The following is a 27,492-nucleotide window of genomic DNA, read 5'->3' on the forward strand; positions in this document are numbered from 1 at the left end:
AAATGTTGCCTAAATTTTTAAAGTCAAATTGGGTCAGGGCACACCCCACATCCTCATGTGAATGTTGTAAGTAACTTCTTTCAAGGCTCTGTCTCCAAATACAGTCTCATTCTGAGGGCCTGGAAATTAGAGCTTTAACATATGAAGGGGGGCACATAATTCAGCCTGTAATTGTAAATATTTTCTCAGTTCTATTTCTCAGTTCTATTAATAATAATAAAAACAATAAAAAATTTCATCAGCTGGTGAATGAATAAACTAAATTATAGCACATCCTTGCAATGGATGACTGAACAGTAAAAAGGAATGAACTATGGATGTGCACACGACCAGGAAGAATCTCAACAGCATTGTGCTCAGTGGAGGAAGCCAGACTCAAAGCAGCACGCTTATATGATTGAATATAATTTTCAAAACTCATCAAACTCTACACTTAAAAGGAATGAATGTTATTGTGCTTAAATTATATTGCAGTAGACGTAATTAAAAACAAAACTAACCATGCAAAAACTTCAACATCAATTTGACATCTTGTTAAGCAGTCGGTTTCTTGCTGCACACAGCCTCCTTAGCACAGATTCCCAATTTACTGGTTTTCTTTTCTTCTGCCTATAGTACTTATTCTTTTTAACATATTATACAATTACACAAATTTGTTTTAACCATATTTTCAAATCTCCAATGCTTTCAAGCTGATGTTTTCAGTATTATATCCAACAGTTTTAGTTGTCCTAAATGTCACATTTGGGGAAAGTTACCTAGTTGCTTGTGTGAAAAGCAGCCAGAAACAAATGCAAATCCTTCATCAGTTAAGGAACCACCATGCAGCACTCAGATGTCCTAGACTTTCAGCAAATTGATGTAATGGACTTTTATGCTGTCTCCCACATGGAGAAGCCAAGTATACCGTATATGGCCATATATGGTGAGCTGTAAAGGACATTACTGCTTTTTAAAAATATTCTGACACAGTGTTCTAGCATATGTAGAATTATAGTCCATTACTCTTTTGGAAATACATGTGGCCATGCAACACAATTGTTTTAACAAATGATATGTCTCTTCTGGAAGTTTGAGAGTTAATGAGCAATTCACCATGTCCCTCTTTACCCTCACCCTGACAAACTAATTTATGATCTGAGTTGTAGAGGATCTACCAGTCAGGGTCCCAGGATGGAGTGGAGTCCACTAGCCAAACCATGATTTATATGACACAAAAATAAGAGTTTCTGGTTATGAGCCCACATGATTCTCAGGGGGCTCAATAATGAGGGATGCTCATTACTCCACTGTAACTTAACCTATTTAGGTGGACATATACAGGAAATCTGAAAATCTGAATCCACTAAGAAGGCTTATTCACCTCCTAAGAAAATACTCAACAAAAATGTGTGGACTGTGCCAAGATATATGGTAAGAATTTTCAGATTTTTTTTTTAAAACAATTGTCCATGTTATATCACTGAGTGATGAAAAAGCTCAGTGACATTTTGCGGAAAGTCTACCTGCTGGCCTAGTGTCATCTTACACCACTTTAAGAGATGTGGGTTTTTTTTTTTTTTAATTACTCCAAGAAATGGGTTCTAGGAAAGTGTTCTGAAATAATTCCTACTCATAGGCTGAGGCTCTTTGTGGAATTCCTAAATGTGTTGAGCTAAAAGTAGAACCACTTCACTGGAGCGAATACAAATTTGGATTGGAAGTTGTACATACTATGGCAATTTTTCAAGACTGGACACTGCTACGTGAGCTGGGACTCCAAGAAAATTTATATTATATATAAATTTAATTTAATTTATAAATTAAATTTAATTTATAAAAATAAAAAAAAAATTTTAAAGGATTTAATTTAAAGTCTCGGACAGAGGCATTTCACCTGCTCCAGGTCCCAGCCATATCAGCCATAGTGGCCGCCAAACTGTCCAAGAATTCAGTCCAAACTGAATTGTCCAAACTTGTCCAAACTGTCTCAGAATTCAGACTGTTTTCCTTTTTTCTTGGTAGCTTCTCCCAGCCACTCGGTCTTTGGGAACAGGCTGAAAACTATAGCATGAGTCTTCAAACCCAAACTCTCCTGATTCCTTGCTGCTCCTGAAAATTACCAATCCAGGTAATTTTTTAAAGTGGAGTTTTATACCAGACTGGGAGTGAAAAGACTGACCAACGTTACATGACTACGTCACATATTTGTGCCCTGTGCACTTCCGTGGCTTGAAAGCTGGAGGAAACCTGGTGGTTGACTTGTTTCCACTTTCAGTTCTGGTGCTGGGCCTGTACACGTCTGAGCTCCGCTGTTCTCCCAAGGCGTCCCAGCCCCGGGCCACCCCCAGGTATGGCCTCGGCCAGCCTGCAGGGGGACAGCTTGATGCTGATGTGTGCAGGGGGGAGGGAATGAGCTGGGCCTGTCCCCTCTTTCATCCTTCACACCCGCTCCTCGGAAACACAGAAGCCGGCGAGATGAGAACACATCTCCAGGTGGTGCAGAGGTCAGGGTGCGGGGTGGGGGTGGGGGCGTGGATTTAGTTTACCTGGTGCCGACAGGGTGGCTGCGCCGGGGCTATGGGCGAATGAAGTTCATTATGCTACTTCCCACCTTGGGGTATGTCTGAAATTTCTTCAATAACAGGCCCCTTCAGGGATCCCCAGGGTAACCGGGGGCCCCTACTCCCCAGGGGCGCGCCCCCTTGGAGCTGCGCTGCGCTGCGCAGAGAGAGGTTGCGGTTCGCGCCGGACTAGTAGGACGGAGACGGCTGGGAAAGTGCCCCGCAGACCCGCCGCCCTTCCCAGGCCACCGCGGCACAGCGGCCGCAGTCCGTCCCGGATGTACTTCGTGCTCGTAAATAAGAGAGGTGCTCGCGTTCTTGTTTGAACGGAAAGTGCGACCTGTCCTCTGTAGACGCGCCAGGAGGTGGGATCAAGGGCCTAAAGGTTAGGGCGGCTTCGCTGGAGGAGCCCGGGATCTCCAAAATTGTCGTCCTTCGAGCCGGATTCGAACCAGCGACCTAAGGATGCCTCCTCACTACTCCATCTACAGTCCTCCGCTCTACCAACTGAGCTATCGAAGGACCCCGGAAAGGCTTCTTGCAGGATTGCTAAAATAATGTCTATCCGGAGGGTTGCCGTGTTGGTAACGTTCAGATTCGCTTCTAAAATTGCAACTTTGAACTGTCTTCCTAGATACCGAGTGTATTTTCTATAATGAACTGGGTAACTGGTCCATGGCTTTAGAAATACATGAAATTCATTGGGTTGTACATCTCAGACGTTAGGATATAACTTATGTCTATCTCAAGGAAAAAACCCAAAGGGTACCCATCCCATGTCCACTTACCCTAGGAATAGCATAGCTCAAAGTAATGCCTTGGGTTACACCCGGCTTCCTTCCTGCTCTCTGGTGACTTCCTTCTTCTCCTCTCAAACGCGCCAAAGTTTGTTCAGTAAGTGTTATAGTTGCCATAAATACAGACAACTAGGCTGAAGATCTCTGGGTTGGGAACAGAGCAATGCCCCTGGCATTTTGGTACACTGCAGTACTTCATTCTGAAAGTCTAATGGGAAATCGTGTGTATTCATAATGCCAGCGGCGAAAAATTTGGAGTGTTGAGTGTGTGCACGTGTGTGTGTAAAATTTTTTTGGTTGATGTTTGGGTGGTTCATATTATATTGTGTAATTATAGTAGAGCAATTAAAATGAAACACAAATCCTGAAAATTATTAAATGGAGATGTAAATATTCCTTTTCAAAGTTCAATCATTCAACGTTGAAGTTCAACATAGATTCATCAGTTTCCTTGCGTCTGCTGCAGAAATAGACACAGATGGAGAAGATACTACGCTATCTGGAGCAAATATATATGCATTTTCCTTTGTAATATATTTAAGGAAAACATTAAGTGGATTTTTGTATACAATATCTGTACTTGGGATCCCTGGGTGGCGCAGTGGTTTAGCGCCTGCCTTTGGCCCAGGGCGCGATCCCGGTCGAGTCCCACATCGGGCTCCCGGTGCATGAGCCTGCTTCTCCCTCTGCCTGTGTCTTTGCCTCTCTCTTTCTCTGTGTGACTATCATAAATAAATAAATAAAAATTTAAAAAAAATCTGTACTTATTAAAATAAAATTTCTACAAAATTATATTATTGAAAACATTCCAAAATTTTCTTCAAACAGCACTCACCAATGCCTATTAGAAATGTTGAAAGCACATGGTTGCTCTTGAACTTAGTCATTAGGTCCTTTTCTGTGAGAAACTCAGAGAATAGGACCTAGTGACTTTTTTCAGTGTTTCTAGCCTGATAGAGAATTCACAGCTAGACGAAAAATAATCTTAAGAAGTGGACTGTTTCTCTTGACATTATCAGGTGTCCTGCCCATGCCTTGAAACCAAGTGGAAAATAGCAAAGTTGCCAGCAAGTGACAGGATTTCGGAGTGCTGCTAGATTCATTACTGGGGTAATGAGGCACAGGAAGTCCACAGAAGGGAAACAGGAATGTATAAGCCCACTCTCCCCTGCTCCCAGGCTTGCATTCTTCTTCTAGCTTCCTCCTGGCAAAGCCTAACATGGGGTGAGGGGGCCTCCATAATGTGGTGTACAGAGTCCCAGCCCCTGCCTCACAAGGCAGATTGAAAAATGATTATTGTTTTAGTCTGCTCAGGCCACTGTGACAAAGTATCACAGGCTGGGTAACTTTAACAATGGAAATTAATTTTTCTCACAGTTTTGAAGGCTGGAAGTCCATGGCCAATGTGATGACCATTGGATTCCTGGTGAAAGCACTCTTCTTGGCTTGTGGATGGTCATCTCCTGGCTGTGTCTTCACGTGGCAGAGTGAGCTTTATAAGGGTCTCCCCTTATAAAGACACTAACCCTGATGTGCCCTACCCTTACAACCTTATTAACCTTAATTACTTTGCTATTCCAAACACAGTCATATTGGGGATTAGAGCTAAAAACATTTGAATTTTGGAGGGAACACAACTCAATCCAGAGCAGAGAGCTTAGAGTTGAGTCAATGGTTTAACAACTGGTGAAGCTTCCATGTGAACTTTAAAATAATATTCTTGATTTTCATTTAGTATCTGTGGAAACTGAGTGTTGGAAAATGTAATACCCAATTCGGTGTTACTGGAAACCAGCACTCCCAGCTCACGATTGAAAGTCCCCAGACAAACCAGTCACTTCCAGCTGAGTTGTGCCAGTGCCCCCATGGATCTGAGCTACGTCCTGTCACTAAATTCTGCACCTGCACCCCTAATAGAGTCATGGAAAATAAATAGGGAGGGAAAAAATGAGTGGAGGCCCAACTGACTTGCGTCTGCAGCCAGGCAAATTCTGTGCAGGGAAGAGTAAGGAGAAAGCACGCAGGTGATGGAGAGATTCAGGGTAAGGCTGACCTTGAGCCAAATCTTGAAACGAATGGTGGGTTTCTACACACACATTAGGACACCTGAGTTGTGGACTCTCTGGTCTAAGTTGTGGGGAGGAAGGTAGGTGGAAGGTTTTGTCCCTCAGAAAGTTATTCATCCCTTTTAATCAGTGGTGATTGCAATGAAAAAGGAAAAAAAAAAAAGAACAAACGTAAAGGGTATTTTAAGGATCTCAGAAATGCCTGCACTGCATAGAGACATAGAGTCACTTTCTTGAATGAGTTGTTTCTCCTCCATTTGAATTTTGATCACTTGCTTTCAATGTCATTAAGAGTAAAAATAACAGTAAACCAAAAAGAGGAAGTCTCCCACGATGGGCTATTAGGGCAAGAAACAGTTGAAGGTTTGGATGTTGGTTGAAGGCCTTCAGATGGCTTTCTGGAATGTGATGGGTTTCTGGCAACGCCCAGCGAGTCCTCTTCCCCAGAGCTAGCTCCCAACAGTAACCAGCACCTAGTACCCAATAGGTCCAGTAAAAGTAAAAGACACGACTACTACCTTTGTCTTTTTGCAAAGACTCTGCATCTAAGCCTGCAGTCATAATTATCTTAGCATCCTTGTAATGTTTTCCTTAGAAAAAAACAAACTTGTTACACCCTTTGATCAAAATCGGGATTGCAGAAACCAGAATGAAGAAATTAACTGGGACGCGCGCCCCCTCCTGCCCATGTGTCCACAGGAGGTGATTTTTAAAAAGAAAAGAAAAGAAAAAAAAAAAAAAAAGCCAGGCAGGGATAGATGTAGGGACTTCGGAAAATCTGTTTCTCGGGCCAGCTGAGTCAACTAGTGGAAAATTTAGGGGTGCAGGGATTGTCGGGAACTACTGCGAAGGCCAAAGCCGCGCCTCGTTGCTTGAGAAACTTGGTTTTCCCTCCTGGATGCGCCTTCAGCTTTCTTCCGGTTCCCTGTTTCCTCAGATAGGAACCCAGGGTTAAACTCTCGCCCAGTTTCTAAGACTAGCGTTTCTGAGGGTTCCCTGGCCTGGACTCCGCCTGCACTCCCGGGTCTTCCCGACAGGATCCAGACCCGCAGGGCAGGTTGTAGGTGGCTCGGAGGAACATCACCACTGATCTGCAGTCTGGCGCTTCGTGCGCGCCGAGTACTAACAGGTGGCTCCTGAATCACCCCCAGGTATCTAAGGGAGTGAGAAAGGCGCGGCGGCGTCTTGGGTGGGGAATTAGCTCAAATGGTAGAGCGCTCGCTTAGCATGCGAGAGGTAGCGGGATCGATGCCCGCATTCTCCAGTTTTATGCTTTCTCAAACAGGACCAGCATAAAGTTTGCCCAGGGCAAGCCATGCTCTGGTGTCTCCTTGTCTTCGGACAGTGCTGGGATAGGCATGGCTAAGTTCTTTATGGAGGATTTCTCAAACGTTTTGCAGATTTGAATATCAGTGTCTGCCAAGTGGATTTACACATCTAAATTTATGCATTAATATTATATTTGCATTCTCAGAATCTATTTCCCACATGTTGCCATCTATTGAGGGCAACCTGAAGTTCTTAAAACTGTGACGAATGATTCCCATTTCTTAATGCGATGGTGAAGAGCCAGATAATATGTAGGTATGTTGGAGATTTGTTTTCGAAACATGCATTTTTCCTCTTCTGGGGTCGTCTTTGGAGGTGGTGGTGATAATGCTGATGCTGATACTGATACTGGACTATGGCAGTATACTGGACTATGGCCCAATTATGGGAGATGGAGGACCTCTATGGTGTTTTGGGGAGAAGCTCAGACCAGGACTATCTAACAAATTTTGCATCCAAAGCCCAAATATTATCCTTGAAAAGAAAACTGGGCCATTTTTCTTCTTTATTCTTTTGTCCCAATTTGTTTTCAAAAAGCAAGAAGTGACTCAGGAGCTACCATTTTAGACCAACCTTCAGCCCTTAATAGGGGTAGTTTCCAATACATTTTAGGGAGTGGTTCTCAAACCACTACCTCAATTCGAGACATCCTGACCTACATCAAAGTTTGAGAATCATTAAAGAATAAGAGTTCTGAAACATGGTAAGGAAAATACAAAACGTTATCAAGGACAAAATTCTCACACAGCTTTTTAAACTTTGGTCTAATATATTTGTAGCTGAGAACTCTTCCATGGTGCTTAGTATCACATTTTTGAGACAGGGTACAAGTATGATTAATGTATCTTAATGAGATTGACCAAAAATTAGCAAATGCTTTCTATTGTTAAGAGAAATCTCTCTTTTGAGCTAATTCCCAAAATGGGTAGAAAATCCTGCCAATCCCCCTGTCTTGTCTGTTATTTGTAATTGTAAAATTTTTGTTTGTCTTGTATCTATGGTCCTCAAACCTTGCAGCCCAGTAATATCATCTGGAAGTTTTTAAACTACCAATGTCTAGATCCCATCTCCAAACTATCCAAGCAAAGGCGCTGTTGTAAAATCTGCCCAGGTAACTCTGTATCCACCGACTTTCTTAGCCAGGTTGAAAACCACAGTTACATTTAAGAAAAGAAAAGAAAAAAAAAGAAAAACGAAAAAAGAAAACCACAGTTACGTAAGTAAACAGAGAAGGGGGAGTAGTGCCCCTGAATTTCATACCACCCCGGAGCCTTCTTCACCTGGAAAAACCCCTTTCCAGAGACTCGGGACTCCGAGCCCACCAGGGGGCGCGCGTGTTCCACCAAGTACCCGCCGGTCGCGGCCTTCCTGCCGGGGTCCCGGATCGCGGGAAGGGAGAGGCGGAGACGCGTCTGCCGACCCCGAGCCCAGCTGAGCCGCCTCTGCTGCGCCTGGTCAGGGACCGGTATTTCTTGGCGGCCGGCAGCTATCCTGTATGGAAAGTATGGGGCTGAAATGAACTCTGATCGCGCGGTGTTAGTCATTGTTCCAGAAATGAAAAAAAAATTGTTTAAATTGGACTCGCTGTACATCGGGATAGTCTTAGTAGATGAGCATCGAGGATATATGTATATGTAGCTAGAATACACCATTAGGGTGGAGGTTTAAAAAAAAAACCCGCAAAACATGAACTCCTTCGAGCCGGATTCGAACCAGCGACCTAAGGATGGCCGTACGAGCTTCCACTACAGTCCTCCGCTCTACCAACTGAGCTATCGAAGGAATCACACCGTCTCCCCTTCTCGCAGCAGATGCCATCTCTGCGCAAGGTTGGGCGCCTACAGGCGCTGATGGCTCGAGTTAGCTGCGTTGTTCACAGGTCTGCCTGCCCCAGCCGCGTCCATTTTTTTTTTTAAGCTTCTTTTTTTTTTTCTTTTTTAAATATAATCCAGCAACCTCACGGAAGTGACACTCAAAGGTACACTGCCCCCGACGAAGAAGAAAACGGGAGCATCCGCTGGTTTGCATTAAGGAAAATAAAACAAGGAGACACAGGAACGGGTAAGACCTGAGCAATGAGCATCTTTTATTAGGAGGAATGAAGGGAGTCAATATTGACTCAACCTACAAACAGGATTTGAAATACTTCAGTCTACAATTCTAACAGGATAATTAACAGGAGGGGGAGGAGGACGAGGAGGAGCTGATGGAAGAGGAGGGGGAAGAAAAGAGTATAGGGTTAAACTCTCCCAAACCATACTAAAAAGTTCCTTCGTAGATAAGCCAGACCAACACACTAATTGTAAACCCAGCAAAAGTCTATCCATAAGGAGCTAAAACAATGTTTTTGAATTCTCTATGTTAACACAAGGTAGAAAGTCATGTCATTCAAATACTAGTTAATTTTGCAAAATGTGAGATTTTAGTTTTCTGGGACTGTCTGAATCTCAAAAGGACTATTATTCTCTGTTAATGAAATCGATCCGAAGTGGCCTCCGACATGAAGAATGTTTTATTCTTCATGTTCCACTAAACCTCACTCAATTGTCCTATAATGGAGCCATACACGTAGAGCAAACAATCCTCCTTGTGCAAGTAGAACATTGAGACCATCTGTGACACAAAGAAACATTTCTCTTTTCCGAATAAGAATTAAAAGCGAGTTGCTAATCCTTTAATTTGGCCATTAACCTCCTCAAGTCTTTATGAAACATCTATTTGAAGAGGGGTCGATCTGAATGAATTAAATATAAAATTTTACCTCCTCCTCAAGCCCCACTGACTAAATAAGTAATTTTGTAGGTGTAGTATTATCCATCTTGTCAAAGTACACCTTTCAAAAAGTTAAATGCATGATCCTTCCTTATACAGATTTTTTTTTTAAGTCCTTCATTTTGTTCCGCTCCACATTTGGGGAGATTCAGAGGTAAAGAAGACAGGCCTTAAGGAAGCCCTGACGAAGGGGGGGGGGGGGGCGGAGGGCAGGGGGCAGGTACAGGAGATTTGAGGGATTCTGAGATGCGTGTATACACATCCGGTATTCTTGCAGGTGAAGAATCTTGCCTGAGTCACATACATGATTCTTTTCTACATATTTTCAAAATAAACTCTATAATTCCATGTGAACACAGGAAGAAGCAGAAAAGTGTGGGTGTCCCATATTTTTTCTCCTTCGTGAGTATCCTTAGACGCAGGTAGGAGAGGAATTCGAGCCCTCCCTCCGCACTCTCGGCCTCTGTCCCTTCCCACAGCGAGAGAAGAGCGGGGGTGGCGCGGGCTCTGGGCCCAACAGGTGAGGGGGGCGCCGGTAAGCGCAGGCGCTCGGTACTCCCGGACTTGACCCAGAGCGGCGGGAGTCTGGAGACTAGGGTGCAAGGGCTTGCAGGCACCTCCAGAAAACCAAAGCGCGTGGGGGTGCCCCTCGGCCGGAAGGGTCTCCAATGGGACCGCGCCGGGCTCCCACTTGCAGGCACTCGCCCCCTCTTCCACTTTCCTCGGCTTCTTGGTCTGTTCCCCCTCCCGGCGCCGCCCCCCTGCCCGGGAGGAGGGGACTGCGGGAGGGAGCTGCGGGCCCCCGCGCGCGGCGGTCTCGTGACTGGGGCGCGGCCCGAGGGGCGGAGGGCCCGGGCTGCTGAGCTCCGCCCACTCCTCATTGCGCCTCGCCCCCGCGAGAGCTGCGCCGGGGGTTCCCCCGAGACGGCTCCGCGGAGCGCTGTGGGCGGCGGCCTCCTCCGGCTGAGTGCCCCTTGGTTTTAAGTGCGGCCCGAGCTGCCGAACCTCAGGTCGCCCCTTCCTGGGTCTCTACGGTCGGGCTCAGTGAGCGCCTGCCGGTCGAGGCCCCGCGAGGTTGGAACCGGTGCTGGCCGCCAGGTGCGGGGCGGCGGGGCGGGGCGGGGCGGCGGGTGCGCTGAAGGCCGCGGGGCGGGGCGGGGCGGGGCGGGGCGGGGCGGCGGGTGCGCTGAAGGCCGCGGGGCGGGGCGGGGGGTGCGCCCCGCCGGCGTCCCCGGAAGCTCACGGCGCCCTGCTGTGAAATGTGTCCTGAGGCTTCCTGGGTTGTAATACTTCAAAAAATAGATTCATGCCGACCTTTTCTATAGGCAAGGCCGGTTTAACACAATTTAAAAGTAAATACCGAATTATACAGCAACACGGCAGATTATTTATTAGTGTGTAATGATGTAATGGAAAGAACAAAGGCTTGGAACCATTTGGGCCACTTTTTTTTAAAGTTCAAGTAGAATCAGCAGTGTTATGTTAGTTTCAGGGCTGCAACATGATTCAGCATTACTCATTGCTCAGTATGGAACAACTGTAGTCACCATCTGTCACCAGACATTAGCACAATATTATTGACTCTATTCCCTATGCTGTACTTTTCATTTCCTTGATTTAATTTTATGACTGAAAGTTTGTACCTCTTAATTTTCTGTATCTATTTCACTCATTTCCCCCACCCACCTTCCCCTGGCAACCACTGGTTTGTTCTTTGTATTTACAAGTCTGCTTTTTTGTTTGTTTTGTTTTTATATTCCACATATAAGGGGAATCATGTGGTATTTGTCTTTCTTTGTTGACTTATTTCACTTAGAATTATACTCTCCAGGCCCATCCATGTTGTCATAAATGACAAGATCTCATTCTTTTTTTATGGCTAATATTCCATTGTACATATGTGTATATACCACATCATCTTTATCCATTCATCTATTGATGGACACGAGTTGCTTCCATATACTGACTATTGTAAATAATGCTGCTATAAATGTAGGGATGCATACATCTTTTCAGATTAGTGTTTTCATTTTCTTTGGTTTAGTACCAGTAGTGAAATTGACTGGATCATAGGATAGTTCTATTTTTATTTTTTGAGGAAACTTCATATTGTTTTCCACAGTGACCACACCAGTTTACATTCCCACCAACAGTGCAATAGGGATCCTTTTTCTCCATATTCTCACCAACACTTGTTATTCCTTGTCTTTTTGATTCTAGCCATTCTAACTGGTGTGAAGTGATATCTAATTATGCTTTTGATTTGCATTTCTTTGATGATCAGTAATGTTGAGCATCTTTTCATGTGTCTGTTGACCACTTATATGTCTTCTTTGGAAAAACGTCGATTTGGGTTTTCTGCCCATTTTTAATCTGATTGTTTTTTGGGTGTTGAGTTATGTAAATTCTTCATATATTTTGGATATTTACCCCTTATCAGATATGTCATTTGCAAATATCTCCTATTCAGTAGGCTACCTTTTCATTTTGTTGATGGTTTCCTTCACTCTGCAAATGCTTCTTGCTTTGGTATAGTCCCGTTTATTTTTGCTTTTGTTTCCCTTGCCTGAGGAGATATATCTAGAAAAATGTTGCTCAGTCTGATGTCAGAGAAATTATTACATATGTTTTCTTCTATGGTTTCCTATCTCACATTTAGGTCTTCAATCCATTTTGAGCTTATTTTTGTGTGTGGTGTTCATTCTTCTACATGTAGCTGTCCAGTTCTCCCAGCACCATTTACTGAAGAGACTTTTCCCATTGTACATTCCTGCCTCTTTTGTCATAGATTAATTGGCTATATATATGTGGGTTTATTTATGGGCTCTCTATTCTGTCCTATTGATCTATGTGTCTATTTTTGTGCCAGTGCCATACTGTTTTAATATGATTATTACAGCTTTGTAGTATACCTTGAAGTATGTATCTTATACATAAAAGTTATATGTTTATATATATATATATATATATAAACTATATGGAGTTGTGATATCTCCAGCTTTGTTCTTCTTTCTCAAGATTGCTTTGGCTATTTGGGATCTTTCATGGTTCCATACAAATTTTAGTGCATTTTGTTCTAATTCTGTGAAAAATGCTGTTGGTGTTTGATAGGGACTGCATTAAATCTCTAGATTACTTTAGGTAGTATAGACATTTTAACAATATTAATTCTTCTGGTTGATGAGCATGGATTATCTTTCCATCTGTCTCATCTTCATTTTTTTTCATCTGTATTTAATTGTTTTCAGAGTATAGGTCTTTCACTGCCTTGGTTAAGTTTATTCCTAGGCATGTTATTCTTGGTGAAATTGTAAATGGGATTATTTTCTAAATTCTCCTTCTGCTACTTCACTATTAGTGTTTAGAACACTTAGACCACTTTTGAATCCTATCTCTTTCTAGCTGTGTGACCTAACTTCCTTGTGCCCTATGCAAAATGGGGATGATGACAATAAAGATAGTATGGATCTTTAGGGGCATTGTTGTGGATAACAAATGAAATAACATTTGTAAAGCAAATTGCATGGGGTGTACTGCTCAGTCCCACCCCTGCTGGGTCAAGCAGGGGGAACCCCCACAGGGTGCTTTGACAAATTTCCATCTGGGCCCCACCTTTGGGTAACTCAGAATGGAAACTTCCAGAATATACCATCTGAATCATAAGGGTATCAAGTTAATCCTTAAAACAACAGGTCCCAAACAATGTCACAAAAAATACAGGGACATGGAATTTAGACTACGTAAGTGATCAGATTCGAGTGAGATTAACTAAAGAAGCTTTCCTAGATGGAGTGAAATTCTTTATATGGGAATTTTGGAGAAGTGATTGATAACAAAATCACTTTTGACAAAAAGTAGAGACATATGTAAGCAAGGTCTTAAAGTTACTTGATTTTTTTTTTTAACATTGGGCTCAGTAGTCATAATTGAATGAAAAGTCAGCAATTGGAGTTTTAAGACCAAAATTAATGAAAAGCAGCAATATATACACAACAGTGACCTTTATATTCACAAACACGTATTGGGCACTGACTATCCAGGTGTCATGTGTGCTATGTGCTTGGAACACACAGTGTTAAATAAGACACTCTCTGTCCCCAGGAGCTGTCAAAATGTAAAAGCCCACAGAACAAGTTTGAGTAGGCCATGGAGTTAATAGCTTTGAAGGTTTGACTCAGAAAGTGTGGTATTTAAGTTAATGGAACCTTTGTGGTTGGACCAAACTTTAGTAAAAGTGTATTATTCTACTATTATAAACACTTGTTTTTTAGAAAAAGTCCTGGAATTTCTTGACTCTTGACTTCAGTTGATTATGCAAGCATGTGCTGAGACACAGGTAGTGAAGATGACTGGACAAGGCAAAGCTAAACTAATTCTATTTGCCAACACAGGCCCTGCCTTAAGGTAGATCATTTTGCCTGTAGTACACTGTATAGATTGATTGCAAATATATTATATAAAGACTGTCATAAGACAGTGAAAATACCAACAGATGTAAGTATTTCCAGGAGTTTCTCAAATTAAAATTTAACATTGTTTTCCCTTGAGATTTTGTTTTGATTGATTTGTAACTTCTTCCTCCAGGATTTCCAGAAGCAGTATTACTTGGAAGTGTAAGCTTGAAGAAAGGAAAAACAGAGTTAGGAATGTAAGAAAAGTAAAGGTAAAGTCTATGAAACTTTGCTAGACATTAGATAACTGTCAGGAAAAAAAAATTTTAACATGTCCATACTTGGACATGTTAGGCATGGCTTGCCTGATAGGCACTAGGCATTACATACTCTTTACTAACTGAGGTCAGGGACTTTCTGGGCTGATGTGTTTCTAGTTAGCTCTTGACCATAGAGATTGCATGGAATCTTCAGTGTGGTGAGTTCCTTATAAGTGGTCATTGTTATTAGTGCTCCATAAAGAAATCTTAGTGAATAAAAGAATGGTCATATAAAGCTCTTATGACACTATATGAGGCAGGAATTAATATCCTCAAAGGGGTAACTGGTCCAAGATTTTATTGCTAAGAAATAGTGTCACAGTCTATTCTGATGTCAGACAATCTGTGTGCTAGCTTAACCTATTGATGCTGAACACAGCAATACGTGCACGGAGAGAATCAGGGAGTTTGGCAGATTGCTCTAGAGAAAAAGTACAACACAGAGAACTGTGAGAGGACTTTGAGTTGCAGATAAGTTTGGTGAAAGTTTGGTAATGTAATTGAAAGCTGAATGTGAGAACTCATTATCTGATTGTCCCCAACCCTCTTGGCTACATTGCCTTTCCTTTCATGCAGTCTTAGAGCAGGGTCTTCTCCCTGGAGAAGCTTTGTTGCAATATGGCTCTCCCAGGCCTGTTCTGGCTCCTCTGTGACCCTGTGACTCTGGGCAAGCCTGTTAGCTGGAACAGGTCCCCTTCACCTCCCGCTCTTTTTTCACACCTACTGATCATTAGTTAAGATCTGTGGAAAGTAATTTCTTGTCTTCTACTTGGATTCTTATAGGTGTTTAGAAGAGGTATCCCTTTTATGATCTCCTTTTATTTTATGATTTTCCCTTTCCAAAGCCTACTTTGAGTCTATTGTTTCCACATTGAACGCGGATATATTTCGTTATTTTATTTTATTTCATTTTATTTTATTTATTTGAGGAATAGAGAGCAAGAGAGCCCAACAGGGGGAGTGGCAGAGGGAGAGGGAGAGGAAGAAGCAGACTCTTTGATGAGCAGGGGGCCCACCATGGGGCCCAATCCCAGGACCCCAGGATCTAACCTCAGCCAAAGGCAGATGCCCAACCAACTGAGCCACCCAGGCATCCCTGAACACTGATATATTTCCTATGAGGGGGCTGAGAGGGATTCAGGCATTATGCCCAAAGGATGATTTGTATGCATTGACAGCCCTTACACGAGTTACCCTGATTCTCATAACATTATGAGTTAAATACACAGAACAAGTATTAGACCCCTTTTAATGGGTCACTGAGATTCTGAGAATTCCATTGGTTTGTCTAGCACCAGGAGATTTCCAAGTGACACAAAACTGTGTGTATCTAACACCTAACATCTTAACCCTTGGCTCAGTGTTATTTTCATTCTCTCTTTCCACCCATTTGCTTTTATACCAACCAGCACAGAACTGCATTAAAAGGTATGGTGTGCCATTCTTTTTTATATAATAGGTTCATGCAGCTAATCAAATTCATCCTATTTTTACTCTTCCCTTGTAGAAGGACTACAGTGAATTCTGTGGCTCAGTGGCTAAGGTCAGTGTGTACCACGATGGTGGCAGTGGCATCAAATTGGGTCCAGCTTTGTGGACAAGTACTACAGAGTTTGGATCTCATTGATCCACATATTGGCGCGTTAAGAAATTGTGATCAAAATGCAGTTACTATAAGATATGCATTTTGTGTTCCTTTACGTGATGGTCATTCAGGTGGGGGACACAAGAGAAATCACAGGGGAGGCTCAGGAAAACAAAAGTTTATTCTACTCACAGGCTCTAGAGCCAGAAAGTACTGTACACAGTGTAGGGTCATGTGAGGAAGCTCCAGGGTGGTCAGGAGGCAGAACCAGAAGTAGGAGACATCTAGACAAAACAAGGCTCAGTAAACAGAAAATTGGCTAACGTGAATAATTTTGATGGTCTCTAAGCAATAGGATGGTCCCTAGTTGTCTTGTACCTGGCTCTGGGATGATCCAGTCAGTTCATGATCCAATTTCTCCAATTATCCCAAGAATATCTTTTATATATTTATTTGGTAAATGAGAATTCAATATAGAATCACTCATTACATTAGGTTGTAATGCCTCCAGTCTCTTAATATTCTAATACCCTGACTTTTTGAAGGTGATTTGTCTTCTGGAAAGTCCTGCATTCTGGACTTGCCTCATGGTTTTGTTCAACTTGCTCTATTTTTTTTCCTACAAATCAGAAGTTAAGTCTAATTAAGTCTAACTTTATTAGATTCAAGTTAAACTTTTTTAGGGACAATACTCCATAAACGAGGCTGATATTTCATATGGCAACACATCAGGAGGTGACCCAAATAATTTCAACTTTCATTTTAGATCACCTTCCCACACATGCCTAACTTTTTTGGATGCTATTTCTTCCACTCAGATCCAAGGATTATTCACAGAAGCATAACCAATGGGGGTAGTGCTTTTCCTTAATGAGACATGTGTGATGGGCTCTGACAGGCTCAAAAGAACGAGTATTAATTTAACCCTCAGATTACAACATTAACGGATTGGTTCCTTGTTCTTTGTTACATGACAGTTGGGGCCTCTTTCCCAGAGGCTTTACCCTGGAACCCAGTTGTGTGTGCAGATCTCTGAGCTGCAGTCCCTGATACTGGCTGACATCATTCATTACATTTCCCTTTTTATTTCACAATCAGAAAATGATACTGTCTTTTCTTTCTGGAATGCCAAGGGGGTTGTCCTGTGATGCTGCTGGTGCAGATGACCTCTCTTGAGTAGGATATTTCCTTGCTCCCTGGCCTATGGTCCAGCCTCTGCCAGGTTTCCAGGTCTGCCCTGGAAACAGGAGTAAGCTCCTACCTTCCTGTACTTTCTACTCTGCTCACCTACCCAAAGCTTCCAGAAGCACACGTGGCTGTACAAATTGCTGTTGATCTCTTTCCCTGAACAGGCTAACCTAGAACCTTATATTCACAACATTGTGATTTTGTCTCCCTTTGCTTTTTTTCAGAGACTCACCTCTCAAGTTTGAATTTATCTTTAAGCTCACATAGCTTGGTAGGCAGCCCCTCAAATTACTGATGTCTGGCATTTTTTTTATATCTGGCTCAATCCAGTACCATCCAAGCTCTAGTTATGAACAGAGTCTATGCATTCTACTTCCAGATTATCTGTCCTGAGGAAAAGCTGCTGTAAGATGGCCTTTTAGGTAATTTAGTAGTATTTATTATACAGTGTTAAATGTATAAAATATTGTGTCAAGGGAAACCTGGGTGGCTCAGTGGCTGAGTGTCTGCCTTTGGCTCAGGTTGTGATCCCAGGGTCCTGGGATCGAGTCCACATTGGGCTCCTCTCAGGGAGCCTGCTTCTCCCTCTGCCTATGTCTCTGCCTCTCTGTGTGTGTCTCTCATAAATAAATAAATATTTTTTAAAAAAAGATTGTGTTAAGTGTCATAAAGACAATGCAGCTAAATCATTCATTCAACAAATATGTGAGTGCTTACTATGTGCCAGAGAAGTTTCTGAATTCCAAATGTCACCTAGTGTTATGGGTGTTTTTTTTTTTTTTTTTTTTTGTCCGCCTGCTATGAACTGAATTGTGTCCTCCCTTCCTGCAAATTCATATGTTAAAGCTTTACTAAAGTTTACACTAAATCCCCTGTGTGGGTGTATTTGGAATATAGAAGTAATTAAAGTTAAATGAGGTCATAAGGGTGGAGCCCTGATGCACTAGGGTTAGTTTCCTGACAAGAGAGGGCTCACCCCTCTCTTCCACATGAGGACACAATGAGGAGGCATCTTCTGCGAACCAAGAAGAGAGCTCTTACCAGAAGCTGAACAGCTGGTACCTCAATCTTGAACTTCTCGGCCCCCAGAACTGAGATAATAAATTTCTGTTGTTTATGCCGTCCAAGGTATGGTGTTTTGTTTTGGCAGCCCAGGAATAATAAGACACCCCACCTGCCCAACACTCTTTCAAACCTCCTTTCATCAAGGACTCCTTTGCAGCTAATATGTTATATCAAAGGAGTTAGGTTAGCTGGTGCTCAGGACAAGGCTCAGGGACAGCTTTGGCCTTGGAAGTGATGCCACAGGTCTTAGGTTCAGAAATTCAATTTTTAAATATGTCAACTCAGTTTTAACAATACAGCCAAGGAGCTGTAAAAATAGGAAACAGCCTTCTGTTCTAAGAAACTCAAAAGATGTTTACAAGCCAGAAATCCAGTAAGTTCATTGACAGAAGCATATGTGGTTTATCAATAATACCTGTTCCACCCAGGATAACCCAATATAGATTTTCTGGCACCCCAGAAACCAGAACATTAGGCAGAGGCTGCAGGGCAAGGAAAGGGAGTTCAGGCTTTACAGTAAGACTTAGGGCTTCTTCATATGCACAACATGTGGTCTGGAAATCCTCCATGGTTGTTCCATTGTAGGTAGAATATCTATAGGAATCAGACATGAGGTCTTTGTTCCTTTGATTTGATGTGGTAAACGCTGGTAATTTCTTCATGACCCAATTCTGTCACTACCACCTAGTTTTAAATCAGCCACAGCAAGGCCCTCCTCTCCTAGGGCCAGGAAACACAGCCGGGGACTCGGTTCTCATCCAATCTGTTACATCCCCTCAGTAGGTAGGAGACAACCTTATTGAAGGCCCAGACCATGTTGTGTGTTTTCCTGTTAAATATCCAACATGAGAAAGGTGCTTATGATAAACGTGTTCATCAGTTGATGTGAAAAATTCCTTGTCTGGTAAAGGGGATTTGGAAAACAGTCAAGGTTCAGTGTACCCTTGTAGGAAACTTCTTGTTCATGCATTTTCTTTTAGGTTCTTATAAGTTCTGGTTTGTTAAGGAATGGTTTAATAACAAGCCAAGTTATGGAATCCTGAGTAAAAATTTAAATAGATAAACTCTTGGTGCATAAATTACTTTATAAATTGAATCCCAGATTAGCAATATAGAAGGTAGATAAGTTAACAAACCAAAATATTGCATCATTTAGGTTTTTATGTTTTTTCTTTTAAAATAACCAGGAATGATTTCCTGGGTTTTCCTCTGGAATGGAAAAATTGTCATGAATCATTCAAGATTTAATTGCAGCAGGATAAATTGAGCTTTTGTACTGTTTAGGTATGACACATTTCTGTAAAGCTAAATAAGCTAGCTGACTGCTGAGTCTTTTACATTAACTGAGTTTAATTTTCACATTACCAGTTTTTATGGCTTATATAATCACCAGTTTTGCAAAAATAATTTAAATGAGAAACAAAGGTCTCCAATATCTATGAAATAAGTAAAGTATCAGAATTAGAACACTTACCTTCTTCAAGAAAAAGGCTGATAGCTTCATCATTATTGTCTACTCTTATCAGATGAATTGAGAAAAGGAATGCACCTATAATTTCTGTTTCGGTTTTGCTAGCAAATATTGTAATACTTATTCACTGGTCTTAAACCTTTAACTCACATCCCACATCTTAATAATCCAGAGTCAAAGGCTTTTCACCTTGACACTGGATAGGAGACCTTCCTGGAGGCTGTTGACGAAGATGAGCCAACACTACTAACCGCTCTAACCTTGACTGAGCAGGCCTAGTGGTCACACCCATTCCACCTGCACAATTCATACTGATTTGCAGCAATGATAACACAAGATTTGGAAAAAATATGAAAAAATGAACAAGAAATACACTAAAAGCTATCATCTTCCTCTGGCAGAAAACCAGGGAATTTGTTTCTTTAATTGAGAAAGAACCCACACCAATTCAGTTCCTCTCTGCAGCCCTTGCTTATTACATTTAATTTTAGATAAAAATGGAAATAGGGCTACATAGAAATTAAACATCAACATCTAGAGAATCACAAATGAAGACAAGACAATGAGAAATATGCATGTTTCTGTCCTTGTTCTTCCAGAAATCTAACAACTTGTTTTTCTTTTAAGTTCAGGAGCTGTAATACTTGAGATTCTCATCTGTAGGTTTTAGGATTTTCTTATCTGCTGTATTTATCACCCAGAGGCAAGATCAAAGAAAATCTGCCTTGGATTCTTTCAAATACTAAGCATTTTGAAGAGTTCATCTTTAGTGATATCAAGTAAAATGTAGCGATACTCTAGGCAAGTTCAACTCTTGCTTTGAGAAATTTGGCAAGATCCACCAGGTAACCACGACTTTGCATCAGTATAATATGGTATCAATGCTTCAGATGGAAGCATTTGTTTTGGAATGGGTTGTCTGTGCAGAAAGAATAGAACAGGTGGGTACAGAATTTCTAGACTTCTTGGATCATAGAAGGCCATAGTAACGACACTACCATTTTTTTCGATTGCAGCAATGGCTAATTCTGATGCCAACCGTACTCCAATTTTAACTTTCATCATAACGGTGTCAGCTCCCTCCTCTACCAGCTGGACACCATAATCTCTTTTAAGTGGCTGGATGGTCATACATCTCCCATTGACAAGCTGAGTTAATTCAATTGGTTGAGCAGGATCCACTTGGCCAAATCGATAAGATACTGCAATCTATTGAGGCTCAAAGGCTGATAATGGCATCTGAAGCTATGATGACCTTCATTAAACTCATATTTTCGGATTTGAATGTAAAATGGAGTCTGGCCCCCCCCAAAGGCCGGTCTGGGCTGGGTTCCTCTCTGTTGTTCTCCTTTATGGCCTTGGCTATGTTTTCTACCTCTTCTCCAATCTCCTGCCATCTTTCTGGTTTCCTGGAGCCTGGATTGGGCTTTAGGTTGGTGAAGCTCACATGGGGCAGGGTCCGGAGCAGGCGCAGTGCCCTGCCCCCACCCCCTGCCCTGCATAGGACCGGCCATTACCTGCACGGTCCAGGCCCTCCAAGGGCCTGTTCATGCATTTTATATCGACTCTTGATCCTTGCTTTTACTGTGTATATAATGACAATACCTCCAAACACTAGGGAGTCCACCTAGTTTAAAACATGATTCCCTGTACCCAACGTATAGGTGTGATTGATCTAAATAGGCAAAATACAGAAGAATTTTAGAACCTAATATAACATTACACAGAGCAAGTGATAGATTAATGACAATATTCAGGCTCCTGGGTAAGGAAAAAAGGAAGGTTTGGTTGGGAGAGGATGGAGAGTGGTAATTTGTCTTGACGCCATCGTGCCCGGAAGTGGACATTCTTTCAATGCAGTCTGGATATTCCAAGGCTTGTGGCAGTCTCGAGGTGCAGACAGCAGGCAGTATCAGGTGTTCACATCAACACAAATAATGTTATCATCTAACTCCTTCTGCTCTGATTAGACAGACACTAGCCAAGCTTTTATGTGAATTTTGTCTTCCTAAATTTGAGGGCAATTACAACACATACACAGACACACACATGTACTGGGCCACCTAACAGTTTGTTTCTTGGCATAAGTTCATTCATAAAGCAGGCACTCTATCTTCAAAGTTATCCTTGACCGTCCTTCACGTCTCCATTAAAATCCCTTGGACAGTCTGCCAGACATACCCAGAAATCAGGTCACTTCTCCACACCTGCCCTGTGACCACTCAGGTGTGACTTGACCCTTTCGGCCACCAAGAGCCTTCTAACAGGTGTCCTTGTTTCTATCATGTCTCCTTCAGATCTGTTTCTCAACACAGCAGCCAGAGTTATTCTTTTAAAAGCTAGGTTAGTTCCTGTTACCCTTCTACACAGAAACTTCAGAGACTTCCTATCTCACCCAGTTCAAAGTCCTTACAAAGACTGTAAGGCCTCACATTTTTTGACCTCCTCCCATGACTCCTTTCTCCTTAAATGTTCTGCTCCAGCCACACTACTGCAAACATGCTTTTGCCTTCGGCTCTGCCTGATTCCTCTACTTAGAAACTCTTGAAAATAACACTGTGGCCCCTCTGTGTTCAAATGTTACCTTCAGTAAGGCTAACCCAATAATCCTGTTTAATACTATGATGAGACTCCCACCTATTCCCAGCACTCTGATCACATTCTAACATCAATTTTAGTTTACTTGTATCTTTGTTTGTTATTGTCTGCCTCCTTCCATAGAACGTAAGTGGCAGGTATCTTTGGTTTGTTCACTGATAAATCCCAAACACCCAAAACAATGCCTGACACACAGGAGTGGTCAAGAAATGTCTAGAATGAATAAATGGATGAGCATGTTTTATTTGGGTTATCAGGACCTCATCCCTCCAGAGTCTACATGAACTGGCAAGAGGAAGAGACAGAGGCAGAAAAGCATATAACATCAAGTTTCTGAACCCAAAGCTAATGATAAACACCTAGAATCAGTGTTTTCCATCAGATATTGGCTCCTTGTGGAATTCTAGCCTGAGTAGGCATCTATCATGTTAAAATAGAAAGAACAACCTTAAAAGCGCTCGTTTCTAAGCCATCAGAGATTCAGCCTCACTAAGACTGAGATGGGGCCCAGGAATCAAGTTTTTGAAGCTCACCAGGTGATTCACATGTATGGTCATATTTGGATACCCAAGTTAGAGCATGCCCACTGAATTGTCCTGAGGCCTGAAGAGAACATTAGGACAATGTTAATGAAGAGAGAGGAACATAAATGATTAATTGTGCTTTTAGAATAAACGAAGAGGTATGTATATGTGTGCTTTCTCTATTATGGCCATGGGCATTTTGTCAGTAAGTGCTAGTAAACCTAGGGAAGCTTCAAAGGAATGATAAAGGAGGACAGTCATGATGAAATTTTCAGAGGAACAAGGAAATCTCACAGAAAGGGTCAATTTCACCATGGGAATGATTTTCAAGCCACTCCGGAATAGCACAAACCATTCCTATCAGGGATCATATTGCCCAGGCACAGAACTGAGTTAACCTAGTCCATAACCAGAATGGAATTAGACTTCATTTTGGACCTCATTTCTCAATGTGCAGAAACTCAGTTAAGAAAAAAGGAGTGGGCAGCCCCCGTGGCGCAGCGGTTTAGCGCCGCCTGCAGCCCAAGGCGTGATCCTGGAGACCCTGGAGAATCCAGTCCCACGTCAGGCGCTCTGTATGATGCCTGCTTCTCCCTCTGCCTGTGTCTCTGCCTCTCTCTGTCTCTATAAATAAATAAAAGATCTTTAAAAAAAAAAGGAGTAAAAAGGATACACAGTAGGAATGAAATGAACGAACGAACATAACTGGTTGGACAGGGCAGGTTTTTCCTCGAGGGTGGAGAGTTCAGAGAAGTTGGAGGTAGAAATGCAATTTGGATTCTGAAAAACAAGCTTAAATCTTTGGATTTTATTGTGAAGGTAACTGCAATCTGTTGTGGGTTGTTTGGTTCTTCCATTTGTCATATATGAAGGGAAGAAAGGTTGGAAACAGCATTACCTATCAGGAGGTACGTTGTGCTATCCAGGTGTGGGTGAGCAGGAACCGAACAGGTGGGTGAGGCAGTGGTAATGGGAAATTCATCTCCCAGAAAATAAGATGAAATTAGAGAGGGAGTCAAACCATAAGAGACTCTTAACTCTAGGAAACAAACTGAGGGTTGCTGGAGGGGAGGAGGTGGGTGAGGCTGGGGTCACTGGGTAATGGGCATGAAAGAGGGCACGTGATGTGATGAGCACTGAGTGATATAAGACTTATAAGATTTATAAGATAAAAGACTGATGAGTTACTGACCTCCGCCTTTGAAACGGAAGGAAGAAAGAGAGAGAGAGAGAAAAAAAGAAAGAAAAAGAGAAAGAAGAAAGAAAGAAAGAAAGAAAGAAAGAAAGAAAGAAAGAAAGAAAGAAAGAAAAGAGAAAAAGAAAGAGAGGAAAAAGAGAAAGAAAGATCGTTCATCTCCCATTATTCCCTAATGACACTTGTTGCTTGGGCCAGAAAGTGGAGTCTCAAAACTCTGCGCGGACATTGCCGCCTCTCACCTCTGCCCTGTGTTTGGATTATTTTTTCCACCTTCAGATTATACCTTTTCCAACATTTCTGCATCCTTCTCCCTGTATCCGAAACCTTTTTTTTCGTGGGGGTAGTACTTCTGATTCATCCGTGTAGCTTAAATACACAGAGCCCAAGCCCTACCTCAGCTAGGCCAGAAAAATGCATTCCCGCCAGGGGGCGCTGCGCCTACACTGCAAGATGAATAGAGCAAGTCAGAGCAGTTTAGCAGAGAGCTGGTGAACCGTGGCCACTTGCTGTGATTCCAGAATTCCACTCCTTAAAAGTGTTGACCTCCAAAATTCCTCTTGTTCGACAGCGGTGTGGGACTTAGTTTCTCAATGTGCAGAAATTCAATTAAGAAAAAGCACTGAGAAAGTAAAGCAGTCGCCCAACGCGGAGCTCAAACCCACAGCCCTTGGATTAAGGGCTCTATACCTCTATTGACTGAGCTAGTCAGGGAACCTAAGGAACGCCTTCCTCAACTTATTACGAGGACATATAAATTCTTCTTGGGCCTGCTAGGAATGCAGGATTTCAGATTTTGCTTGATTATTTTTGTTTTATAAAGATGGCATGAAAGCCAAGATGTATAAGTATTATCCTAAAGTACTGTGCACATCCCACCCACTTTCACTACATCTCGGCCCACCTCCATTCTCACCGCCTGCTGCGATAGACCCCAGAAGGTTTCTGGGATCCAAAGGTCGGCATCTCTGGGCGCTGTTACACTTACCCCAACTCTGGAATTCCCAGAGCCCCGGACTGGTTGCCTATGCTCTTCCAGGCATGGAGGTGAGGAGTCCAGGCCTCCTGGGCCCTCTCTGTGCCCCACCCCTGTCACCTGCCAGCCTCCACGGTGCTCTGTGGATGCGGCCCTGAAGAAAATCTATGCGGTTTTTTCCCTCCCTTTCAGGCCCCCATGTTTCCTCATTTTTGTACTTCTTCACCATCAAGGCTGACACACACTTCAAGAGAGGAGGTGCAAATTCATTTTAATATAAATTATTTGACAACCACTAGAATATGGGATCCAGTGATTTTTTTTAATGTCTCATTTATCACTGACTACAGAAGTTCATCGAATATAACAGATGCTAAACCAATTGCTGTGTACCAAATATCTGAGTGTACCAACAGTATCTCCAGGAGGCGAGAGAAAGCGCCCCTTCCCAATAAGGAACCAGAACCTGGACCTCCTGAAAGATGGGGGAATAGGCAACGCTATGCTAACGAGGAAAGCCAAGATATCTTGTACAAAGTTTGCCAAAACCCCAACTCTCTAGTTCAGTGTTTTATTTTTCCATAAAAAAGCGAGGCATGAATGGTGGATGATACTGAATTGAGATGTGCATCGTCTTCCTATACTTTCCTATGATCACATCCCTGGGTTGGAACTCTAGAGGAACCAGAAACATCAGCCTTTGCAAGAATCCGTTTAGAGTTGGTGGAACACGGAATAAAAGGCAAAACTGAAAAGTGCTTGACTCTCTCAAGTAAGAGTTCCCGTGTTACTCAGATTGAGGGAATATGCAGCCTACACACTTCTACCAGAAGTTATAGCAGTTTACTGAATGGCCTCTGTATCCGTTTGCGTTGTGTGAGAATTTGAAGGCCGAGTTAGTAAAAGTGGAATCACGGGAAGTCACAAAAACCGGGCTCGTCCGGGATTTGAACCCGGGACCTCTCGCACCCTAAGCGAGAATCATACCCCTAGACCAACGAGCCACTTATACCGAGGCCCTCTCTGAGTATATTAAATATTTAGTAAAAACAATTTTTTGGTACTCCATTCATATTTGGGTGTATGTAACTATAACCGACCTTTATTTGGACTCTCCCTCCTTTCCTATTTTCAAAACCGGGTAGACGTGGCTTTCAGCACTTCCCCAGTCCTCGCAAGGAGCGCATCAAGCCTTAGTGCTTCGCAGAGGCCGCTGACCCATCCCGTGTAAGCAACAGCCACGGCGGCTGCTCCGACAGTGCAGCAGCCTGAGCTCCTCCTCACCTGCACCGGGCCAGCGTGCGGGGTCGAGGCCCGAGCAGCCCCCTACCTCCGCAGGCGGACCAGGCCCGCCGCCGCTCGCACGTCCCCGACCCTCGGGGGGACTCGGCCTGCTCCCGATGTCCCCCACGCCCATAGCGGACGCGTGGGAGCTCCTACCGCTGTGAGGTCGTGGTTGAATACAGGAAATCAGCGGCCCTAGGAACACTGGGAGACACAGGGAGCCGGAGCCGGCTTCGGTGGAAAAGTAGGCTGACACGGAGCCTAAGGACAAGAACTGGCCAAAGCAGAGGGGCTGAGGCCGTCGCCACCCGGCCGCACGGGATGGTAAGTGACGCAAGGCGAGGAGACCGCGCCGGAGAGCCTATAGGTCAAAGTAGTGGGAACCTGCTCGTCTCTTAGACGGATTCCTCCCCTGTCCCGCGCGATGATGGACCCAAACCGCCATCCGACACCGTTTTCCTTCTAATTAATTTAACAATTCCTACGGTGTCCGGCTGCTTTTCTGCTTCTCGGAGCAAACTTTCTGAGCACGAGGGCTTGCCCAGAGGGGTTCCCAGGGCTCTCCCACGATGGAGTGGACTCGTGGCAAAACGTTTCTTATGGGGACGCAGTCTTCACTTAGAACGCGGGCCTCCTTTTCCACCGGAGAGTCACCAAGAGTATTTAACTCAAGGCGAGGGCAAAGAAAATGTAGCAGTGGCCCGTACGGGGATCGAACCCGCGACCTTGGCGTTATTAGCACCACGCTCTAACCAACTGAGCTAACCGGCCAACTACGCAGAAAAGGCGTTCAAAGTCTTAACAAGAAGGTATTGTTGTAGCTTTTTACGCTGCAAACACCATGGTGTATCTGTGCTGCTGATTTTGCCCGCACCGAGTTAGGCTTCGTCCCTTTCCCAAAGGAAAAGGACGCTGACGCAGCAACGAGGCGCTAGCAATACCCCCCTACTCCCTCTTTGTATTTTGAGGCCAAGATTATCTCTGCCTCTGAAGACCAGCCGGATACTACAAATTGCCTTTCATTAATGGGTCCTGGGCTAATTTCCAGGCTGCTCTGCTTCCGCCATCTCTCCTTCCGGTGTTTTTTTCAACGTTTCCAGGGCTACTGGCTTCAGGTAAAGATGAACCCAAATACCTTAGAGTTATCCTGTTTTCCTCCCTACATACACAATTCTAAAAGCAGTGGCTACAAGGACACTGTGGAAATCGATGAAGAGGATATCAAGTCTAGTGATTCCACATTTTAAAAACATGGTTTCTGATTGTGTAGGTAAAACATCTTGGAGATGCCGGGGATCGAACCCGGGGCCTCATACATGCGAAGCATGCGCTCTACCACTGAGCTACATCCCCAGCCCTGCAAACCCTGCCTTTCTAACTCTTCCCAA

The 27,492-nt window shown here is 43.2% G+C and overlaps 6 non-coding genes and 1 pseudogene across 6 annotated transcripts; 1 reads left to right on the plus strand and 6 right to left on the minus strand.

Moving 5' to 3' along the window:
* Positions 1-2,974: 2,974 nt before the first annotated feature.
* TRNAY-GUA lies at positions 2,975-3,065 on the minus strand. The gene is given in 2 exon segments: positions 2,975-3,010; positions 3,029-3,065. It is a non-coding gene; the product is annotated as a tRNA-Tyr (tRNA).
* Positions 3,066-6,597: 3,532 nt separating this feature from the next.
* Positions 6,598-6,670, plus strand: TRNAA-AGC. Its single transcript has one exon. It is a non-coding gene; the product is annotated as a tRNA-Ala (tRNA).
* A 1,757-nt stretch (positions 6,671-8,427) lies between these two features.
* TRNAY-GUA lies at positions 8,428-8,517 on the minus strand. Its single transcript is given in 2 exon segments — positions 8,428-8,463; positions 8,481-8,517. It is a non-coding gene; the product is annotated as a tRNA-Tyr (tRNA).
* An 11,638-nt stretch (positions 8,518-20,155) lies between these two features.
* On the minus strand, positions 20,156-24,810 carry LOC121499891 (annotated as a pseudogene).
* A 942-nt stretch (positions 24,811-25,752) lies between these two features.
* Positions 25,753-25,824, minus strand: TRNAP-AGG. The gene has a single exon. It is a non-coding gene; the product is annotated as a tRNA-Pro (tRNA).
* A 977-nt stretch (positions 25,825-26,801) lies between these two features.
* On the minus strand, positions 26,802-26,875 carry TRNAI-AAU. The gene has a single exon. It is a non-coding gene; the product is annotated as a tRNA-Ile (tRNA).
* Positions 26,876-27,385: 510 nt separating this feature from the next.
* Positions 27,386-27,457, minus strand: TRNAA-CGC. Its single transcript has one exon. It is a non-coding gene; the product is annotated as a tRNA-Ala (tRNA).
* Between the last annotated feature and the right edge of the window lie 35 nt (positions 27,458-27,492).

The sequence above is a fragment of the Vulpes lagopus genome, chromosome 10, assembly GCF_018345385.1.
Source record: "Vulpes lagopus strain Blue_001 chromosome 10, ASM1834538v1, whole genome shotgun sequence".
Taxonomy (NCBI): Eukaryota; Metazoa; Chordata; class Mammalia; order Carnivora; family Canidae; genus Vulpes; species Vulpes lagopus.